This window comes from Dermacentor albipictus, chromosome 3 (genome assembly GCF_038994185.2).
Source record: "Dermacentor albipictus isolate Rhodes 1998 colony chromosome 3, USDA_Dalb.pri_finalv2, whole genome shotgun sequence".
Lineage (NCBI taxonomy): Eukaryota > Metazoa > Arthropoda > Arachnida > Ixodida > Ixodidae > Dermacentor > Dermacentor albipictus.
The window spans coordinates 102,783,410-102,803,503 of NC_091823.1; the positions used below are offsets into that span (position 1 = coordinate 102,783,410).

Consider the following 20,094-nt stretch of genomic DNA (forward strand, 5'->3'; position numbering starts at 1 on the left):
TCCTCATAGTTTTGAGATTGGCAGTACGAAAACTAATTACATAAAACATGGCATTCACAGCGCATGACTTTTATCTTCAATCTTCTCAGCCTATTCAATAGTAAAAGTGCAAAGCAATAACACACACACACACACACACACACACACACACACACACACACGCGCACACACACACACACACGCACGCACGCACACACCCGCACACGGCGTTCAAAGCTGTAAGTGGTGTAATTTTACCTGTGCTGCTCTTTACGCGTATACCGTAGCGGCGACTATGCGATGCCATTACAGCCCCTACACAGCGCATATATATATATAGCTCGAAAGAAGTAAAATGGTGGAAGAGAGATGTATTCCGTGACAGGACAGGTGTCAAAACAGGACAAACAGCGCATGAACGAGATGACACCATACAAGTTGCACAAGTAACCCCTTCCTTGTTGCTGCCGTGCACTTGTTCATTGTTTACCTAAAGTTCTTTTTGATAATGGCTCTGCCCTTTCTTTCAATACATTACCGCCACAATATATTACAGGAAATTGACCCCAAGACAAACTGTCACAGAGCACAGTTCGGAAGATTGAAAGCTGGTAAAAAGGACATCTTCATTTCTTGCTTGTGCCTGCGCGACAGGGGTATAACATTGTTTCGTACACACAAGATTTCCATCGCCATATTATTTTCTCTTGTCGGAGCTAATCGCGTTTTGCGTGCGCAACGCTCTGTCAAAGAATACCAGTAGCCTTCCTGCTGCAATTTCTTGTTTTAGTCTTTGCAAGCGCAAATACCGAATAAACTAAAGTGGGCACGCGGAGATGGCTCAGCTTGGAGCCCTGACGAAGACAGGTACTCACGTCGAATCGCTGGCTCCAGACTGACGCTTCCATTGTTCGGTGTGTGTTGATCAACAAAAGCCTCTATCCTCCTGAGACCGCTTTGTCTTGTCTGGCGAATCCAGATTATAAGTCGTAAGCATCCTAACACCGGTCGCTTCCTCATCCTTCGTTTCAAAAAGGAGTATTTTTTGGTCATTATTCATTCACTGCAACACTGCGTTAAGGATACTTACACGGGGGAGTGAGTGAGTGAGTGAGTGAGTGAGTGAGTGAGTGAGTGAGTGAGTGAGTGAGTGAGTGAGTGAGTGAGTGAGTGAGTGAGTGAGTGAGTGAGTGAGTGAGTGAGTGAGTGAGTGAGTGAGTGAGTGAGTGAGTGAGTGAGTGAGTGAGTGAGTGAGTGAGTGAGTGAGTGAGTGAGTGAGTGAGTGAGTGAGTGAGTGAGTGAGTGAGTGAGTTTGCGTGCGTGCGTGCGAATGTGCACGTGCAAGGGCTAAAAATTATGAATACTAAAAAGCCAAACGCGAAAAGCAGCAGGAACAGCTCTACGGAAAACATAAAGAGACTGTTCGCCTGTACATTGCTAGTATAGGGATCTCTAACCTCAACAGATCGAAGTCTCTGAGAAAAGTCAAGCCTCCGATTACTGCATTTTCAGCCGGGACTAATTGAATACAATCTGCTTCTAGTGGGAGGGACCAACTTTTTCCCCTTTCATTTCGACAGAGTAATAAAAGTAATCACGTGTTTCTACAGCAACGCATTATTAGAGGTGGTTGGTATCAGCAACCATGTGATAATTCTTGATTAGCTTCATAACTGCCCAAGATAAGGTGAATGGCTCTTCTGAAGTTTATTTGATGGCGTATGTTCTATTTGCAGAATTGAAGCCGGTAAGTTTTTAAAGTATATACAATTAGTAGGAATTGAGCACTGGCACCAACAATTTCCACATATCTCTTGCCAAACTTGTGCATAAATGCTCTGACGTTAAGTTGTCATTTTTGTAAGGATTTCTTTCTTTTTTTGCGCAATGCAGGACAAACCTAAGGGGAACGCCTAGCGCATGTTGTGATGGACTTCGAGGACGAATATACTAAATCTGGCGCTATTCCTACAATCCCTACTAAGTGGATATTGTTCGAGCACTGACGGGCACCATTCCTACCATTACAAGAAGCACTGTGAATTAATCAATTAAAAGTCAGTTAGCAAATCTTGGGTTAAAAAGTATTTAACCTGTTTTTATCACACATCTGCTGATGCGTACTGCCAGTAGTAGTTCGTTGTCGAGAAGCGTATAGCTTGTTATCTTCATTACACTAACTTCAAAAATCTTGACCCCTCCCATTTTACGTAGGTTGCATAACATTCAGCAACAAGGGCCGGTGGGACGACACCTCACGCACGTGTGCTACAAATTGCCTATACGAATACTTTCTTATTTCACACGTCAGATATATCAAAATATTCCAACGGTATGGCACCGAAAGTAAAAGTTCAATGCTCATTGTATTTTCTGAAGCTCTGCCGACGAAAATTCTAGAACTTGACGCCACGGTTAGTGTCAGTGGCCTGCAACACAGCATCGATCCGTGATGTGTGCACTGTTACCTTGTGAGATATCAATCATCTAATCCAGGCCAGCACGTCCCCCCCCCCTTTCTTTAAGTAGATGTGTGCCTTGCTGCACTTCTGGGCTCTTAAGTGGAGAACATTGACTTTCAGTGGACCGTTCGGTAGCATACGAGGTTAATTGAGTGCGTTGACGCCCGTGGAATGCATGGTCTGCAGCTGATCATGGCAACAACAACAAAAGAAAACACCCGGAAGGTACACAACAAAAGGCAGCACATATGTACGTGCAACGCGTACAGCAAATACACGACTATAGATTATGGCCTATTCATGCAACGCTGATAGATTTCGATGGGGGCGAGTGAACGAGGCGTGTGTGGTTTCGTGTATCAGGCATCCCTGGGGTCGCTGCTCGGAGCGAAGCCTCGGAGTGCGCCCCCCTCTGCGCGCTCGGAGACCAGAAGAGTCACGACAGAGCTACGCAAATGCCCAAATGTTCGCAGTCGAAACACCCGTACAAAGCAAGAGTTTGTTGCCAAGGTGCACGACTCATGCAGTTTCGTTTTATCCGCACGGGGCCACATCGGCTATGAAAAGCAGCAGCCTGGCGTCGCTTCATCATCGGCATGGTTTAGAGTGCATTACAAGCGCGAAACGTCCGTCTATCTCTACAGCACCCGCAGAGATCTCACAAGACGGTGTCCGACTTCCAGCACACGCGTACAGAAAAAGCATATTCCTCGAGAAAGTGTATCGGCGGTTCCAATTACATATCAAGTCAGCTGTAGCTACAGAAACCAGCTGCAGACGAATGGTTGCAGCATCTATCGCACGGACAGCATGCGCGAAACGATTCACGTTTTGAGGGCTGCCGCCTGCAGCACGCAAAATGCCACCGCTGCCGTCGACCGCGGAGAGAACGGCCGTCTTACAGAGCTCGTGCAAGAACGCAGCCGCAGCGATGACGACGACGGAATCCTCGTAGACCCCTCGCGAGCGTGGAGCGAAAGCGCCGTCGACCCTCGGAGACGCGCTAGAAAGAGGTGTTTCTTTCCGTTCCACTCACCCGACAGGGAGCTTGCAAGCAGCTGAGACAAGCGGGGATCCGGACGCCAGCAACGTCAGCGACAGCCACGACGGTCGGCGGTGAACGCGTGCCGGCGCGTAGCGCGCGGACGAGGTGGCGGGGGCGGGCGGGATCTCGGGAGGAGAGCCAGCCTCGCTTCGGAGAGATGGCGACCGAATCCCAGCATCCTCCGGGATGCGCAGGCGCCGCGGCAGAGAGGAGGGGGAGAAGTGAGTGAGAAGGCTGGTGCACTCGCTGCCGCCACTGCTGCCGGTTGCGTGCGCGTTACGGCGTCCGCCGGCTGCGCCGCTGCAGAGCACCGCCGCCGCGGGAGCCTGCAGGTTCTTCGATCGAACAGCTGCGCGGACGGACCTGCCACACACACACACACTCTCTCTCTCTCCCTCCTCCTCCGCGCGCGCCGTGCCCCGGCACCTCTCGTCGGCCGCCGTCCCTCTGGGGAACGCACTCCCGCCTCGGCCGCACCTTCCCCGTCTCAGTTCCCCCTTTCCTCATCCCTATTTACCCTCTCCGATTTCCCTTGCCGTCTCTCGCTTTCCGTTTATTTTTGCGTTCTCCCCACTTCCCTCTCTCGTTTTGGTGACGACGGAGGACCGCTCGTTCACAGCAGTGCCGAATAGCGATACTCTGCCTCGAGGCATCCCCGCGGTCTGCCTATACTTGCCGAGATACGCCCTTTACCTCGGCATCCTGCCCATCCGCACTCCCTCAGAGGTCACCTGGAAGGATCCCTCTCCCCGCGCGTTGTTCCCTACCTCTTGTTTTTCATTCGAGTGAGACGATAGCGCGGGCCGGGGAAGGTTGCACCACACTCGCTCCGGATCTCTTTTGGCCGATCTAACCTGCCCACCTACATTTCCGTCTTCCTTTTCTTTCTGTGGCTCACGTTGTACGGGCTGTTATATACCTGCGCGCGGCGGTGCTATAAATGGGTTAAAGCTGATACGGATGGAATGAGATCGAAATAAAAAAAAAGGCGCTCCTATCATGAGATTGGGGGCTAGAATGACGGGGCGTTCCTGACTTAGAAACAGTAGTTCTGTGCTCTTCTTTGCCCGTGTATTTTCTGGCGCTGTAATAATACGGCCGATGAAGCAAAAGGGAGAGAGATAGAGAGAATGCATGCTCGCATTTGCATTCGGCCGATCGCTCGTTGTTCCGTGTGCGCCCGTGCGGGAATGCCCCTGTCGTTTCTTCAAGGACTGCTGCTCCGGCGTTGCGCAGTCATTCGTAAACGCGACAGAGATTGGGATGTCGAAGAGCAAGAATGAAAACCCCTACTACAGAATGAAGTTTCGCTGCTGAGTTCTTTCTTTATTCCTCTTTACTTGCTCCAGATCTACCGTTCTTTCTTTCCTTCCTTCTTGATTCTCTTCTCCGTGGTTCCTAGATTTATTGTTCTCTGCCTTAGCGAAAAGTGGGGAAAACAAAGTCTCCTTGCAGCAACAGGCACACTTATGCGCCGCGCAGACTGCAATCAGAGGTCACCGATGACAAAGGGCTAGATAAGGTCTTACGTGACATAGTTTGGCGACCCTCGACCTTTCCGAAGAATTATTCGTACGAGAAAGTCAAGAGCGACATACGCCTCGCACTCCACCGAACGCTCAGGGTGCCGTGTTTCCGCGTAGATGTAAGCTTTCCCGAAACCTTTTCGATCATGCATCTGGTTCAATCTGACTTCCTGTTGTCGCAACTGCAGTTCTGTCAGCCAGAGTTGCGCATGTCACTTTGCCGGAAAAGCTGTCCTATGTTGCGATTAAGATGTGTTGAAGCCCGCTGTTAAGATTTGTAACAAGTAACCTGGGGCACAGCAATGAGAAATCGGACGCCTCTTCCGATTCCTTGCGCACAAGATATGTGCTAATTCGACATTTTTGTGCAGACATTACAAATGCCGCACGCTTTCGGATTGCGCGAACAAGGCGCACAGCGTTCTAGAATGTAAACGCATGACGGCGATTTACGTCGTGGCACAGAATTACATTCTACGGGGTTCGAACTTTAGGAAAGTGAGCAAACAAGGTTCGAAAACAAAGTTACTTTTTTTCCACCTCCAGATCAGCACATTTGTGCAGAAAACGGCATTGCTGTGATTGATGACTATGTTTACTATTTTCCTGTTCGGCCTGTGCGCCTGTACCGTGCATTTTCTTCCTCTCTCCTTTCTTTTTCTTTTCTTTCTTTTTTTGTGCGTATGTGTGTTTAGCTCCTGAGTCATCTTCACAGAACCGCGTGCTGCCCGGTTACCCTTGACATCGTCACGCGCTAATGACTAGCCTGTCTATGAACTCAACTGCTCGCACACCGAAGCCCGGTTGCCGCCCAAGGTTGCCCTGCAGCGGCTACCCTCTCACTGCGCAGTAGCGGCCAACGTACGTGTAGTCTGCGCTGCTGGTTCGGCACACAATTCTGCAGAGCGGCCCCCGATACATTTCCCTAGGAAGTATAGATGAGCCTTTGCGTCTCAATTGTTTTGCGTGGTGCGTGTAGCGCGTCGCATGAACTGATTCAGAATCATAACAGCAGTATCGCCCTGTTTGCACTTACGATCCTAAGAGCCAGTTTCGCATGTCATCGGGCCTTAACAGGCGCCATCGGGCATGCCTGCACCTGCATTCGGATAAATGACTAAAATACTTAACGTTTCCTTCACAAGACCAAGCGGATGAGGGCGTCACTGTGCCCATGCACTTGCAATGTACAGTCAACCACAACAGTTTAAGGACCACGTGATCTCGGGAAAACGTTCAACTTCCGAGCAGGCTGTAACAGTAGTCAGTAAAACCGAGCATCACAATGTTTGTTGTTCACGTGTACTGGTATAGAGGCTGTAAATCCGAATACTAGGCCGCGTTGTGAGGCTGTGCAGATATCCGGATTTTTCTCAGATCTCGTGTTGCGTAAAATTTTGCGGTTGACTGTAAGCGAAGGCGTATAGCTGACGTAATATCTGCTTCCAGGTTATTTACTCTAGAAAGAAGTGTCCTAATGTTCCTACTGAATATTCGTCGAAGACTGTAATCGCTTGAGCAAGATACGTGCTTCACCCATAGAGTAACGCTTCCTGTGCATCTCGTGCACCGAAGACACTTCTAAACTTCTTCAGAGACACAGGTCTCAATAGGACACTTTAGCCGAGCGTGAAGTTTTGTGTTTTGTGCATGTTGTGTATCCTTGTTGTGAATGCACATAATTGCATTTTCGTCGTATACATATGGAGTAATATGTTGAGCATGTCGACATGCACATCCCTTCAAAAATAATTAAATAACCTCTCTCTCTCTCTCTCTCTCTCTGTCCCTCTCTCTAATTTTACAATATATAACTGTCAAGTTCGGCGCACTCCGAGAAGCATTTCGAATAAAACCAAGAAGTCGCATAGAAGTATGTATGTCATGATATCTGGTCAAGACTGCCTTTTAAAAGCTCGATTCAGTTATGCGACGCGCCTTCTGCATTATAAGAGGCATTTGACACCAGCCTTCTTTCGCACACGCAAAACACTGTCTTGTTGTTGTATTTTAGTTGTTTTTTTAACTGTGGCGCAATGGCAGCTCCATGTGCTGTCCACAAAGCCCTCCGGTGAGGCCAACAGCGCTTAGCCTACACCTGCGAATTTATTTACTTATTTATTTAAACAAATCATACAGACCCCCAGAGGCACTCCGTTACAGTGGTATGTACAAGAAATGTCAAGGCTACTATTATCTAAATATGAATAAAATACAGGTGTAACAGCAATATTTCGATAGATAAAAAATAACAGCAGCATGCAAGCAACGTAGAATATACATTAGCGGTTAACAAAACTATGTCACAATAAACGCGAGAAACAACCCTCTGAAAGAAAAAAAGAACTACATTTCTCAAACAATAAAATACGACAGGACACTACAATATCATCACTATATTCTTTCTTCAGAAGGTTCCGAAGTGTTTTCTTTGACTTCTTGTCGATTACCTTAGTATTATGGACCAAATTTATTGCTCCGAGATGCCATCGTTCCTCTGTGCTTTGCCGTTCTTAAGTAAACGTGCGTTCAAGAGCGTAGTCTGCAACTAAAAAATGAGAATGATAGCACACTGTTGTAATCATCTTATAGACCTTTTTGTCGGGAAAGGAGGAAAGGGCGCACGGTGAGCCTTTCCTCTTCTCTAGCTTGTGCGATCCGGCGCGGCTTTGCTTGAAAGTATTGCTGTCGCGTGCTGCGGAACTATCTCGAGATGTTTAAGATCGTACTTTGTGAAATATACGCAATGTCCGTTCATATGAGGTCGTCAGGGAAGCCTATCGGTGCATAGGTAACTACAGTAGGCAGAAATATGTCTTGGGGGCGCAGAAATGTGACGCGCATTATCAGCATTGTCAGCCGCGGTCTGTGTATGTGTTGTGAACTATTTTGCGTATATTGGTTTTAATTCAACAAAGAACCATTGTCTCTGTATTACCAGCATGAAATGGTAAATCTGCTCACTATCTGATCGCTTGGCGTAGGTACTAAAACATAAAACATAAGAACGCATGCTTGTGTAGAGCCAACCTAAGGTAACCACGAAATATCTAAGCGGCAGGTGCTATCAAATAATTGTGATACACCAGCATCGTTCTCACGCATTTCAAGTCTAGTAGGCTTGAAATCACTACATGTCTACGCTAGCCTTCCTGCACGAGGCCGCTCAACACAGCGATCATTGTGGTTGGTGAACCAGCATGATACATATATAAGCTAGGTGCTTCGGCATTGCCTTTTTGCCCCCTAAAGCCACAATATATGACAGGGATCGCATAAAAAGATTGCGATGGCTACTTATGAGGACGAAATTTTCGTAATACGCGTGAGTTTGTCGTTGAGAACGGAACTAACACAACCGAAAAAAAAGTCGTTTATCATCATCTTTCTCGAAAAAGAGAGAGAGAGCGGGCTAACGACGCAATACGACCTCGCATAGTCATGCCGCACAACGTTTATAGATCTATAAACGTTGATGCCGTATGCTTGGACCATGCGCTATATAGAAAAAAGAAATCTGCAATCCAGTACCCACAACTGCTCAGGACGCTCGCGCAGTTCGTAAAAGGTCGCTTTGGGGGACAAGCTTCATTCACACTGTAAAGTATGCTGTTATTACCAGCCAAAACAATTTTATTCATGGGTGGAAACCTCATCCACAAAACCAAGTAGTCACGCAATGTAATCTGCAGCTAACAGTTTGAACGCTTGTCAATGTATAACAGCACAGCTCCTATAGTAGAAGAACGGTACTCACGCTGTTACAATCGTCGCGTATATTTCATTGCTCCTAAACCGCAGCTGAGAACTAACAGATAATACTGCAATAAGGTCACATCAGTGAATGGAACATTCAGAAATACGCAATTGATCTCCGAGGCTGATTGTAGGCTCATATATGCGCGCACACGTTGCGCTGCGTGCTCCGTCCGCCTCAATGCCAGCAGGAAGTCCGGCTATACCGACTTATAACCACTTCAGTACATCTCACAGAACCGTTTAGCACGTAGAAGACACACGTCATGCTAAACAGACCAGGCGAGCACGGGAACAAACACCAGAAACTAGCGCCGAGCGTATACCTGTCATACAAAAAGGAGCGCTCGCCCAAGCCAGCATGCCGACTGTCCATAGATGGCGCCACTGCGTAGCAATATGGTGGCGCCCGTGAAAAAACGGTGTATATACTAGGTGTTTCTACGAACACTTTCAAAAATTCTTAAGCGTTACCTGGGGCAGATAGCACAATTCTAGTTCATGAAGGGATCTCCTAGAAGTGGTGGACACCACTTCCACAAAAATTGAAATCAACTTTTTAACCAGTGACCTTATGGCCCATATTGCAATTTACAAAATCCAGCAGTGGAGTTCCCGAGGCGGATCCACTTGGAACGAATTCTCAGGATGACACAAGCTTCGACATATTTAATTCTCAAACTTTGCGGAGAAAGGCATTGGCATTCCAGTTACATTTCGGCCTGAATGTATAAAAAGACGTTTTGTTAAGAAAGTAACAGGAACGCCACCACACTTTTCCGCAAAGTTCGGGAATTATTACCTCGAAGATGGTGTCATCCAGAGAATTCGTTCCAAGTAGATCTGCCTTGCGAACTCTACGGGTAGAATTTGTAGATTGCAATATTGTCCACAAGGTCATTATTAAAACGACAATTAGCGAAATTTTATTAATTACTCGATTATGCATTTCAGTTCTTGTGTGCAAGTAATGTCCGCCTCTTCGAGAAAACAAGCTCATGAACTATAATTGTGCCACCTGCTATAGGCAACCTTTAAAATTTTTTGAAATTGTTCGGAGAAACACCCGGTATGTCATGTGTGAAATCTTCTAAAACTAGAAGAGTCTTAAAAAGAAGTTAAAGTTGAAATTAAATTCTTCGTAATACGTTACGCTCATCATATTTCCAGCCGCTGTGCACGTCTTTTAATGTTGAGAAATATTAGCGCTGACTTAGTTTTGCGCATCTCGTCGACATCTCATGAGTGCTACGTAGCATCATGGATCCAACTTTTCTACGGGAGGCATGCTTACGGCGACGTGAGGGTGCTCAAGGGGACGTAAGGTGGGCGTCTTGTACTAAGGCGGTTTGATCAAAGCGAACCCGTAGGCTTTGATCCAACGATTCTGCGCTTGTATGAAGAACTTGTACGCATGGCGGAGAGGTCTCCCTCCGCCACCTCATTATTTATGTTCTCCCACGCTTCTAACGAATTCAACAAACGAAAGTGTCGTTACTGCCATGCTCATCGAACGTCCCTCTTAGTTTCTACGGTTGAAGAACAGCCGACAAATTAACAAGAGATAGGCCCGACTAATTATACTTTCTATATATCATAGCTAATAGTGTTGATCAAAGCGACACTGCTGCTATTCTGCTTGTACTGTTTCATTGTCGCTGGTGATTTTTCACTTCTTAACCGGTATTTTATACTAAAGTGCTAACGTCACTAGGGTATTTCACACCGGTTCCGGGGGCAATGTATCTATTTACATGTCGTAATTCTGGGGTTTCACGTCCCGAAACCACGATTTGATTATGAGGTATGCCATAGTAAGAGCCTCCGGATTAATTTTGACCACCAGAGGATCTTTAACGTCCCCCCTCAATGCACGGGACGCGGGCGGTTTTCTTTCTCTTTTTTTTGCATTTCGCCCTCGTGGAAATATGGCCGCCGCGGCCGGGATTCGATCTCGCGGCCTCGTGCTTCCACACGCAATCAACAAGTCAGCACACAATCCTCGTGCTTCAACACGTCAACACGCAATCCTCGTTACATAGGTGCCATCGTGCCATCGTCGTCACGCTGTCGTTTTGTTATCGTCATCATTTCAGTAACGTCATCCCATTGACGTCATGCCGTCATACCACCTGCGTCGTTCCAATGACGTCAGTCTTTCTCCGTTATTGCGTGTAATCATACTGTCGTCATTAAGCCGCCGTTTTCATGCTGTAATCGTCAAACAGTCGCTCTCACGCCTCGATGCCTAGTCTCCATGCCTCATGCAACGTCGTGATGTCGTCGTGGTAGTGCCATCATCGTCACTCCATGCAGCTGCGTCTCACTTCACGCCATCGTCGTCACGCAATCATCGTCACGCAGGTATAGTGATACACTCATCATCGCGCTATTGTTATCATACTCTCGTCGTCATCCCACGTCCTCTTGCCGTGGTCATGCCATCGTTGTAAATGCGTCATCGTCATACAGTCGTCGTCATGCATTCGTTGTCATACCATAGTCGGGATGCCGTTGTAGTCGTTCCGTTGTCATCACTAACATCGACATCCGACTCCCTTCATGCCGTCGTCGTCATTACGCTGCCGTCCCGCCATCGTCACCAGGTTGGGCTTTCAATGACGTCACCAGTTCAGTATCGTCAATCCCCTGTTCGTCATGCCGCCGTGCGTACCACCTTCGTCGATCCATCGGCGTCATTCTTTGTTCATCATTCTATCGAAATCATGCTGACCTCATTAAATCGTGATTATGCCGCCCTTGTCATGCCGCCCTTGTCATTTCGTCGTCGTCACACAGACGCTACCATGCGTCCGTTATCCGTTGTCATACCTGATGGTCATGCCATCTTGGTCGGGCCATCCTCGTCATTCCCTCTTCTTCGTCCGGTTGTCGTCATATATACCTTCGTCATCATGCCATCATCGTCATAAAGTCGTCGCCATCTCGTTGTCTTCATGTCGTTGTCACGTTCTCATCGTTATACCATGGTCACAATTTAAGAAACGACATCTCAGTGTCGTCATGTCGTCGTCATTATACGCCTTAGTCATTCCATCAACATAATGCCTTCGTCAATCTAGCGGCACTGCGTCGGCGTCGTACAGTCGTCGTCACGCATCAATGGTCACGGGTGACCTTGGCAAGCAAGTGCTATAGCAAAGTGGGTCGATATCGCAGTATGTGGCATATAGCCTAAGGAACGAGTGTCTCAGAATTACTACTACACGCGTTAAGTAAACGTGGCTTCGGGAAAAAGGTCAATGTCTCGGTTGCTATCCGCATTATCATCGACAGACATCGTGAAATGACTTCGGCCGTATTTTTTAAATCATGAGATACCATGAAGGAGAAAGCTTTTCTTTTTTCTGCAGTGTATGAGTCAACGAGGTATTAACGTTCCCTATTTAAGAGACTTTCACATCATCTGATAGCAAGTACTCATACGTAAATACATAATGCCACATTCAGGTGATTTGTGTGCACTAAACACGCAATATTTTTGCAAGTTCCGAGAAGTAATACTGGTATCGTACCACAATGTTTTACCCATAGCTATACATAAATGATTTTCTTTAATGTGCGGATTACCGAAGGGACGGAGGCTTATCCCGATCGTGTTAGAAATAAAAATTGGGCATGAACCATATGAGGATGTTTCTCAAATTTAAGCGATAGCCTTGGTCTAGAAAGAGAGAGAGGAAGAAAGCAGGGAGAGAAATGGTGAAGACCTTCTAAGCAATGCCACAGGGAACATTTATTCATTAGCCCTATGGCCTAATCTCATTATGCCTGTGGTATACTGCCACGTTTGCCTGCCTCCAGGATCGGCCCGCTTTACAAACCTCATTAATATCATTGCGGGCACAAGCATCGCGCGCAGTTATCAGGATCGGTCCACCTAGTCACCTCCTGTGTAACCAGGATATCCCCAGCTTTGATTAAACTGTCTTCAGGATCGGCCCAACTTACTCCACCACACAACCATGCACTCAAAATGAAAGGACGAGACAAAGAAAGCTTCGCTCGAATATATGCTACATGGTCAAGCTCTTGTGTATAATTCACCGCAACGCTACATGATTTATGATCATTGTATCAAAATAAAGGAATAATGGTCTTGAACTTCGAGCTTTGCGGCCGGATAACGCCGACTCAATGCCACCTTGTCCTTATTACCGAGACACATATCGTCATATAACGGCGGCGTCTCTCTTTACGGCTTCGATAAACTCGTGCTGATGCCTCGCGACTTCACAGCGGGCAGCGTGAAGACCAAAGGCTTCAAAATTTGCGCTCACGATAATACTGGGGCACTCCGTATTTGTGAGTGAATTTTATCATTCATGCAGCATTTGCAAATTATTTTAGCCATTCCTAAAGTGAAGGTATCCTTGCGTGCCCCCTATCCCCCTCTTGTGCCAGTGTGAGGCAAGCTGTATAAATCTTAAATGTAGGAAGGTGTGTCGTACTTTTCTGTGCATAGACCTGCCATCCTCATTCTTTCGTCAACAAGCGTAATATATCACTTATATCCTGTGGCATCACTGCATAGATGTTCCGCGCTTAGCAAGCACCTGATTTGATGTTTGCATTTTGGCATAGCTTGTAAACGTTGTAGTATATAAATATAAACATACACAACATTATAGTTGTGAGCGGTACATCGTACAAACATAAACGGTGCATGAGACTACACGTCGCTAACAATCGAAAGTAAACACAACTGCACGCAACGCTGACATTGCTTGGCGCATGCTTCACTTCAGATAGATTGCGCCATTTGCAAGTTTCATGCCATTACCGCTCTTTGGGAACTTAGCCCAGTTTGCCGTGAATCTATCTGTCTCATGTATCTATGCATACCTATGTATCAATATATGTCCATGCCTAAACTCTTTTCCGCCAACTAAGCAGTCAGTCATCAATGGGTAGAGGTACGGGCTGCTGTGCTGGGGCAACCGGGTTCAAAACCAACCGTTGGGCCATCTTGGTTCGCCAACTGCGTAGGCAGCTGGCTGAAGGTTTTCGAGATTAAGTGGGCTTAAAGACGGGTGCCAGAGTGGGCCAAAAAGAATATCCCAGTCGATTAGAGCCCAGTGCTGCTGTATCAATTGGGGGAACCAGGTTCAAAATCAACCATTGGACCAACTCGGGTTACTGGGTATCTAACCCTGGCATGTGGGTTTCTTCAATAAATCTTTCTGGCGTCAAATACGATCCCTGCAAATGGGTCACTGGGTAGATGCGTTGGCATTTAACCATAGGGGTCCGAGATTAGGTTCGCTGAGAGTTCGTATGAGAGCTAAAAATAATGTCGCAGTTTCGCCAGAAAGGCGAAGCACCGATTTCGATAGCAAATTAGCAGACAGGCATACGAAGTAAGGATTGCGCTTCTACCAGACGTATACCCTTGGAAACATTGGCTTGCTAACTAAATTAACAAGCATGGTGTCAGCGCGCACAGCAAACATGAATGCATCAAACTCGTTGACCGCGGACACTCACTGTCGAGACGCTGGCGTGAGCAAATGCGGCCACAGCAGCGAGCGAAGTGACTTTAGTGTTGTGTACCGCTTCAGCGCAAGCTCAGCGCCGAGAACACATAGCACGCAGAAATCTACGAGCCGTCGACGCAGCTAGACTGCCCCAAACTCATACCTCTCTCAAGATACGGCCGCGCGACCACGCGCAGCTGCCACATACGCAGTTGCAGCCCGAGTAGAAAGCCGCCCCACTCCCTCTCTTCCGCCCGGTGCCTCGCCAGGCTGGGTGCATCGCGCGAGACGGAACACGCCTCGCTTCCTCGCCGCTCTCCTCCCTTTCGCGCCGGCAGGATTGAGGCGCGATCGTCCGCACCCCTCGCACGCTTTCACTCGCACACACAGTATAGTATGCGCGGCGACGGTGCTATCGCCTTTGGACTTTATTCAGAACATCACGGGGACGCCAACGGCGGCGGCAGAAATGGGCCCGGTGTGTCCATCTCATTGACTAGAATTGTGCTATCTGCCATAGGCAGTTTCTAAAAAAAAACTTGAAAGTGTTCGCTCAAACACCCTGTTGCGAACTCTCGAGCCGGCACCTTATTTGCTGTAACGTTTGAATGTTTGATAAATGTCATTACTTCTAAGTAGATCTGGAAAGCTGTATAGATGATTTCGTTCCTAATATCTTAACCTATCAAGAACATGCACCTACATTAGATTATGGGGGCAAAATACAGATTTTTCTTTGGCCAATTTGGCTGTCGAAAATGCATGATCGAATTTTTTCTGGTCTCATGAACACACTGCCGCCACAGCGCGGATAAAAGAGTATTTGACATGTTTGCCTGAGTTTCAAATCTTCTTCTATAATACGTGTCAACCAAACCCACGCTTCATCGGACTGTTGACCCATGTGCAGTATTACAGGATATATGTTTCCGCGCAGTAAAAAAAATTCGGGCAGAAGCCATCCTGACTGTCAACGTTAATGTGATTAGCATTGAAGCAATCTCGGCATTGCTTGGCAAGCGAACACCGCATTGCCACTGCCGAAATGCGTTGTGTATATGAGGCTTATTCTGCAGGCGGTGTCCCGTCTCGCGCTTCCCTCCGGAGACGGTGCGCCATCCATGCCCGCCGCCGCGAAAGCCACGCGTCACGCGTGTCCAAATATATACTCGGACAACATTGACCATATGTGACCCGATTCAATTCCTCCCAGTGCTGAAGAAAGTTTAAAGTATTTGTTGTTGTTTTTTGTCATTGCAGAGCGACAAAAACCTAGCGGCATAGGCACCCAGTGATCCAGGTTGGCGCCAAAGAGATTCACTGAAGAACTGCACATATTAAGTGACACATGCCCAGTGACCCAAGCTGCCGGAAAAGGGGTTCATTGAAGAGCGTCGAGGAACCGGTGTCACATAGCCAGTTCCAGTCACCAAAGTCGGTCCGGCGGGTGGTGTCGAACCAGGTTACCTCAGCATTGAAGCCTGATACTCTACCCATTATACCACGGACTAAGTTGGCAGGAAAGAGGTTAGGTACAGACAGACAAACATATCGCAAGCTGGGTGAAATTCCCGAAGAATGCTAGTCAGCATTAAAAAAGAAAAGTCGAAGCGGTGTTATGTAAGAAGTAATTTTCATGTTCCATACTTACGTTCGTAATTGGCTGGCATGAGGTCACGAAATCGTTATCGCCAGTACCGGCAACTTGTTGCGACGGACGATGTAAAGGTGAATAGAATCAAAGTAAAAGAATCCATATATAATACGACCCCCCCCCCCTTCCCGACTGCGCCCATTTTCTGGCAGAGATAGAGTACAATTTTTGGGTACGATTTCGAGAACTCGCCTGTCATAACGTACGAGCACGTTCTTTCGGAATGTCATCAAAATGACATCCCGAAAAATCGCGGAATTCAGCAGAGCCAGGCAATTTCCAGCTTCCCTGCATATACGCCTAAGCGCAATATCGAACAAATCCGTTTCGCAATAAATGTCGGAAGGATTTCGGCAGCAGATTGAATTTGACGATTTTGAGTAGAATAGGGCCTGCAGTAGCGCAGCCCGACGTTATTAGACAGGGAAGACGAAGAGCAATGCTTCCCTGTTTTCCAACCACACAGACGAGAAACATCGTAATCGTCGCAGTAACGGGACAAAGAAAATAAACAGGGAGCACATCTTTCTCGTTCGAGGAACAAAAGATTAAAGAGATTGCATGAAGGAAGGAAATTGCTTGAAACCTAATCTCGCAGCGCCGGCTCTAAGCTTCATTCTTGCAGGCTCTATTAAGTTCGTTTTTTTTAATAACCTCCCTTGACAACAGTCGCTAAATTGAAAAACGTACCAGACGAAAGGGACTGCACTCTTTTCAGAACTCTTACTGGTTTTCCGTAAGAAGTTACTGATTTACGCGATGAAGTGCCCCTCATAAACCTACAGACGCGACACGAGGACCACCGGCAGTATAGTACAGGGCAACCGGCGCACTTCCGCCGTGTCTCGCACGCACCTTCTTCCGCTGCACTCATTTCTACGCACGTCTTTTTTTTTATTCCGCTTTCGCCATCACACGCTTCGCCGCACGATCCCGGGACCTACCTGTGTTTCGCAACTTACTCGAAGGAGCGGTTTTCCGGAGCTGAGCGCTCGACAGAGGCGCCTTCATCACCAAACTACACCGACAGAAAGCAGCGCGAGAAAAAATACGAAAGAAGAGGCAGAAATAAAGTGCCCAAGAAAGAGAGAAACATTGAGAGAAAAAGAGAGAGAGAGGAGTGAAAGTGGGCAGAGATTAATTTGTCGATCGAAGGGGCCGAGAAACCAGGAACGGCGACGCGGCCACGCGCTGTCACTTCAGTGTGCTTCCAACCCGTGTCGTTGAGGTGGTGAGCGAGAATTATTGCGGGGTGCGCTGAATGGTGGCACTGCAACGGACATCTAATTAGCAGGAGGCCTCAAAGCTGGCCGACGCGACGTGTCGACAGTGGTCGATTTGTGTATGCGTTGCGACGGGCGCCGTGATGGCAGAATGGCAGCGGTAGGCGTCTCTGGCCGCTTGATTTCGCTCCCGTTGGGTACAAAAATGGCAGTCGCCGGACAAAAAAGAAAAAGAAAAAGATAGGAACTACCTGTCAACAACAGCTAACACAAACAAATGACGCGCTGACGAGCTAGTTGACGTGTTTACGCGTGTACAAATTGCGCAGCGCTGATGAACAATGAACGAAGTAGAACAACACGGGACATGTGCTCCTGCCCGTTGTATGTACGCGCTGTGTTGCATGCGCAAACACTAAACAGTTCGTCAATGAGGGTGAAACGTTCGCCTTACGAGAAGGGCGGAATAAGGAAGCGGGTGCAATACATTAAAAGCATAACCTCGAAGTACCCAAAATCCCGTGATACGTTTTTGTTCCAGTTATTATCTTTCCGCAATGGGAAATGCGGTTCGGGAGAATGTTGACCTAAAGAGCAATGGCGTACTTCTTGAAATTGATGATGGACAGAAAGTTTCTAGCAAACAATTTATGCTTTAAGTACTGGCGGACTTTTTTTGCGATTCCAAGACGTCGCCTAAGGTTACTAATTGAGCAAATCAAATGAAGAACTTTGTAATTAATAAATATTCATACAGCATTAGCATATATATTGATCAAATGAAGTAGCAGAAAACGTGTGTATGCCCGCCGACTTTCCCGAATTTTTCGCAAGTTTTACTAACTTGAGCTCATTTTACGAATGTTGCAATTTTGCGTCAGTTTTTCGAGAACAGCTTCAGTTCGAGAAAATGTTGGTATCGTCAGCACAGACACGCACCACGCACGAGGCGGGTATGCACCCGGGCTCCTCTCCCACGCTTCCCACGGGACAAGCTGTGTCATTCAGCGGCGCCGCCGCGAAGTCCGCGCGTGGAGCTAGCGCGAATAAAACACCCAGATAAATTTGTCCCAATATCAGTGACGCGGCTCCGATCTCGCCGAAGCACTGGATAAAGCTTAAACGATGTTTTTGCCACTGAAGAGCGGCCCATGCAAAGTGGCTCGTGGTTACCCGAGTGGTCGAAGAGCTTTTTTGAAGAGCGGTGCGTACCCAGTAAGACGTGTTCGAGTGAAACGGGCTAACTGGGGAGTGGCACCTACGCACTGTCGCACACCCATTGACGCAAGATCGTCCGGCGGTTGGTTTCGAATGCAGTCCCCTCGGCACAGCATACAGCCCCTCCTCTTCTAATGCTTTACACAATCAAGCGCGGACTTCCCAGTGACCCAAGTCGGCGGGCAAGCGGTTAAGGACATACATACATACATACATACATACATACATACATACATACATACATACATACATACATACATACATACATACATACATACATACATACATACATACATACATACATACATACATACATACATACATACATACATACATACATACATACATACATACATACATACATACATACATACATACATACATACATACATACATACATACAGACAGACAGACAGACAGACAGACAGACAGACAGACAGACAGACAGACAGACAGACAGACAGACAGACAGACAGACAGACAGATAGATAGATAGATAGATAGATAGATAGATAGATAGATAGATAGATAGATAGATAGATAGATAGATAGATAGATAGATAGATAGATAGATAGATAGATAGATAGATAGATAGATAGATAGATAGATAGATAGATAGATAGATAGATAGCCTGCGAATACACGCAACCTGCCTCGAGCGGCAACTAGCGCGACAACTTTGCGTGCATTTGTGGGCTTCTTTCACGCACGGAAAAACGCTTTTATGTAGCACTACAATAAAAGCTCGTTAATTCGAACCGCAAGGGGAAGCCGCTTCAGTTCGAATTAACGAAAGTTCGAACTAACGAAAGTGAAGGAGGGCAACAGTACACTGCGATTTGGAAGCAGTAGGGCATGTCAGAAATTTGGCGTGTCAGAAAGTGATGGCGTGTGCCGCGGGCACACGCCATCTTCAAGTCGAAGCTCTGGGTCCGACTGTGCCACACCACCGATGTCCACCGAAACGAACGTTAGTCGAGGCTTAACACCATCCCAATGAATCGCGACGGCCGATACCTCCTAAGCTGAAAACAGAGGTACACAATCGATGAAGACTGCCGAGACAAAGACGCTGAACATGTGAAGGTGGCGAAGGCCCTGATTCGTTGGTTCTTGATTGCAAGCGCAGCTGCGACGTACTTGATTCGCTGTGTTTTGGAGCTTGCCGTGCCATCTCCGCACAACATTAGCAGCTGTACAAGATTTGCAAAGCCTCCGAGATTCGCAACGGGCAAGAAGTCTCCGAGGTTACGTAGAAGGGAGAGGCGGCAGCCGCCGCTGCCTTCTGGCTGACCCCGCGTCCGTTAGATTTTTGTGCGATTTTGTCTCCTCTCGCCGTTCTCACCGTTTCGGAGGCAATACAGCCTTGTGTGTAGGCAGTAGGCGCGTTTCTCTGGCCGTGTGCCAGGCGAGCGTAGTTCGAATTATCCGTGAGGGAACCTTCTCGCGTTCGAATTAACGGACTTTTTTATACATAGACTTCTATGGAGCTTGGCCGGACCAAATCGTACAGTTCGAATTATCCATAAATTCGAATTATTGAAGTTCGAATTAACGAGCTTTCACTGTATTGAGCAGCGGAAAAGTGTATCGGGAGTTCTTCGTGTTGGTCTACAATTTCCTCATTGATGGTTTTCACCTAATTATAATATTTGAGAAGCTAAATAATTAATTACTTAAGGTTAGTTATCTAATCAGGTGGAACGAAACAAATAATCTCAGTATCTCCAAG

The 20,094-nt window shown here is 47.2% G+C and overlaps 1 protein-coding gene across 4 annotated transcripts in view; it reads right to left on the reverse strand.

The window, feature by feature from the left end:
- Positions 1-20,094, reverse strand: part of LOC135913932 (vesicular glutamate transporter 3-like) — a 169,565-nt gene that overhangs the window by 100,367 nt on the left and 49,104 nt on the right. For 2 of the 4 annotated variants that reach the window (XM_065446643.1, XM_065446628.1), the window contains exon 1: positions 3,478-3,608. The exons of 1 other annotated variant lie outside the window; for it this stretch is intronic. The gene's annotated coding sequence lies outside the window, so the exon portion shown is untranslated. Of the gene's footprint in view, positions 1-3,477; positions 3,609-20,094 lie in introns of those variants that run through there. One more of the 4 variants, XM_070535834.1, reaches the window with a different exon arrangement.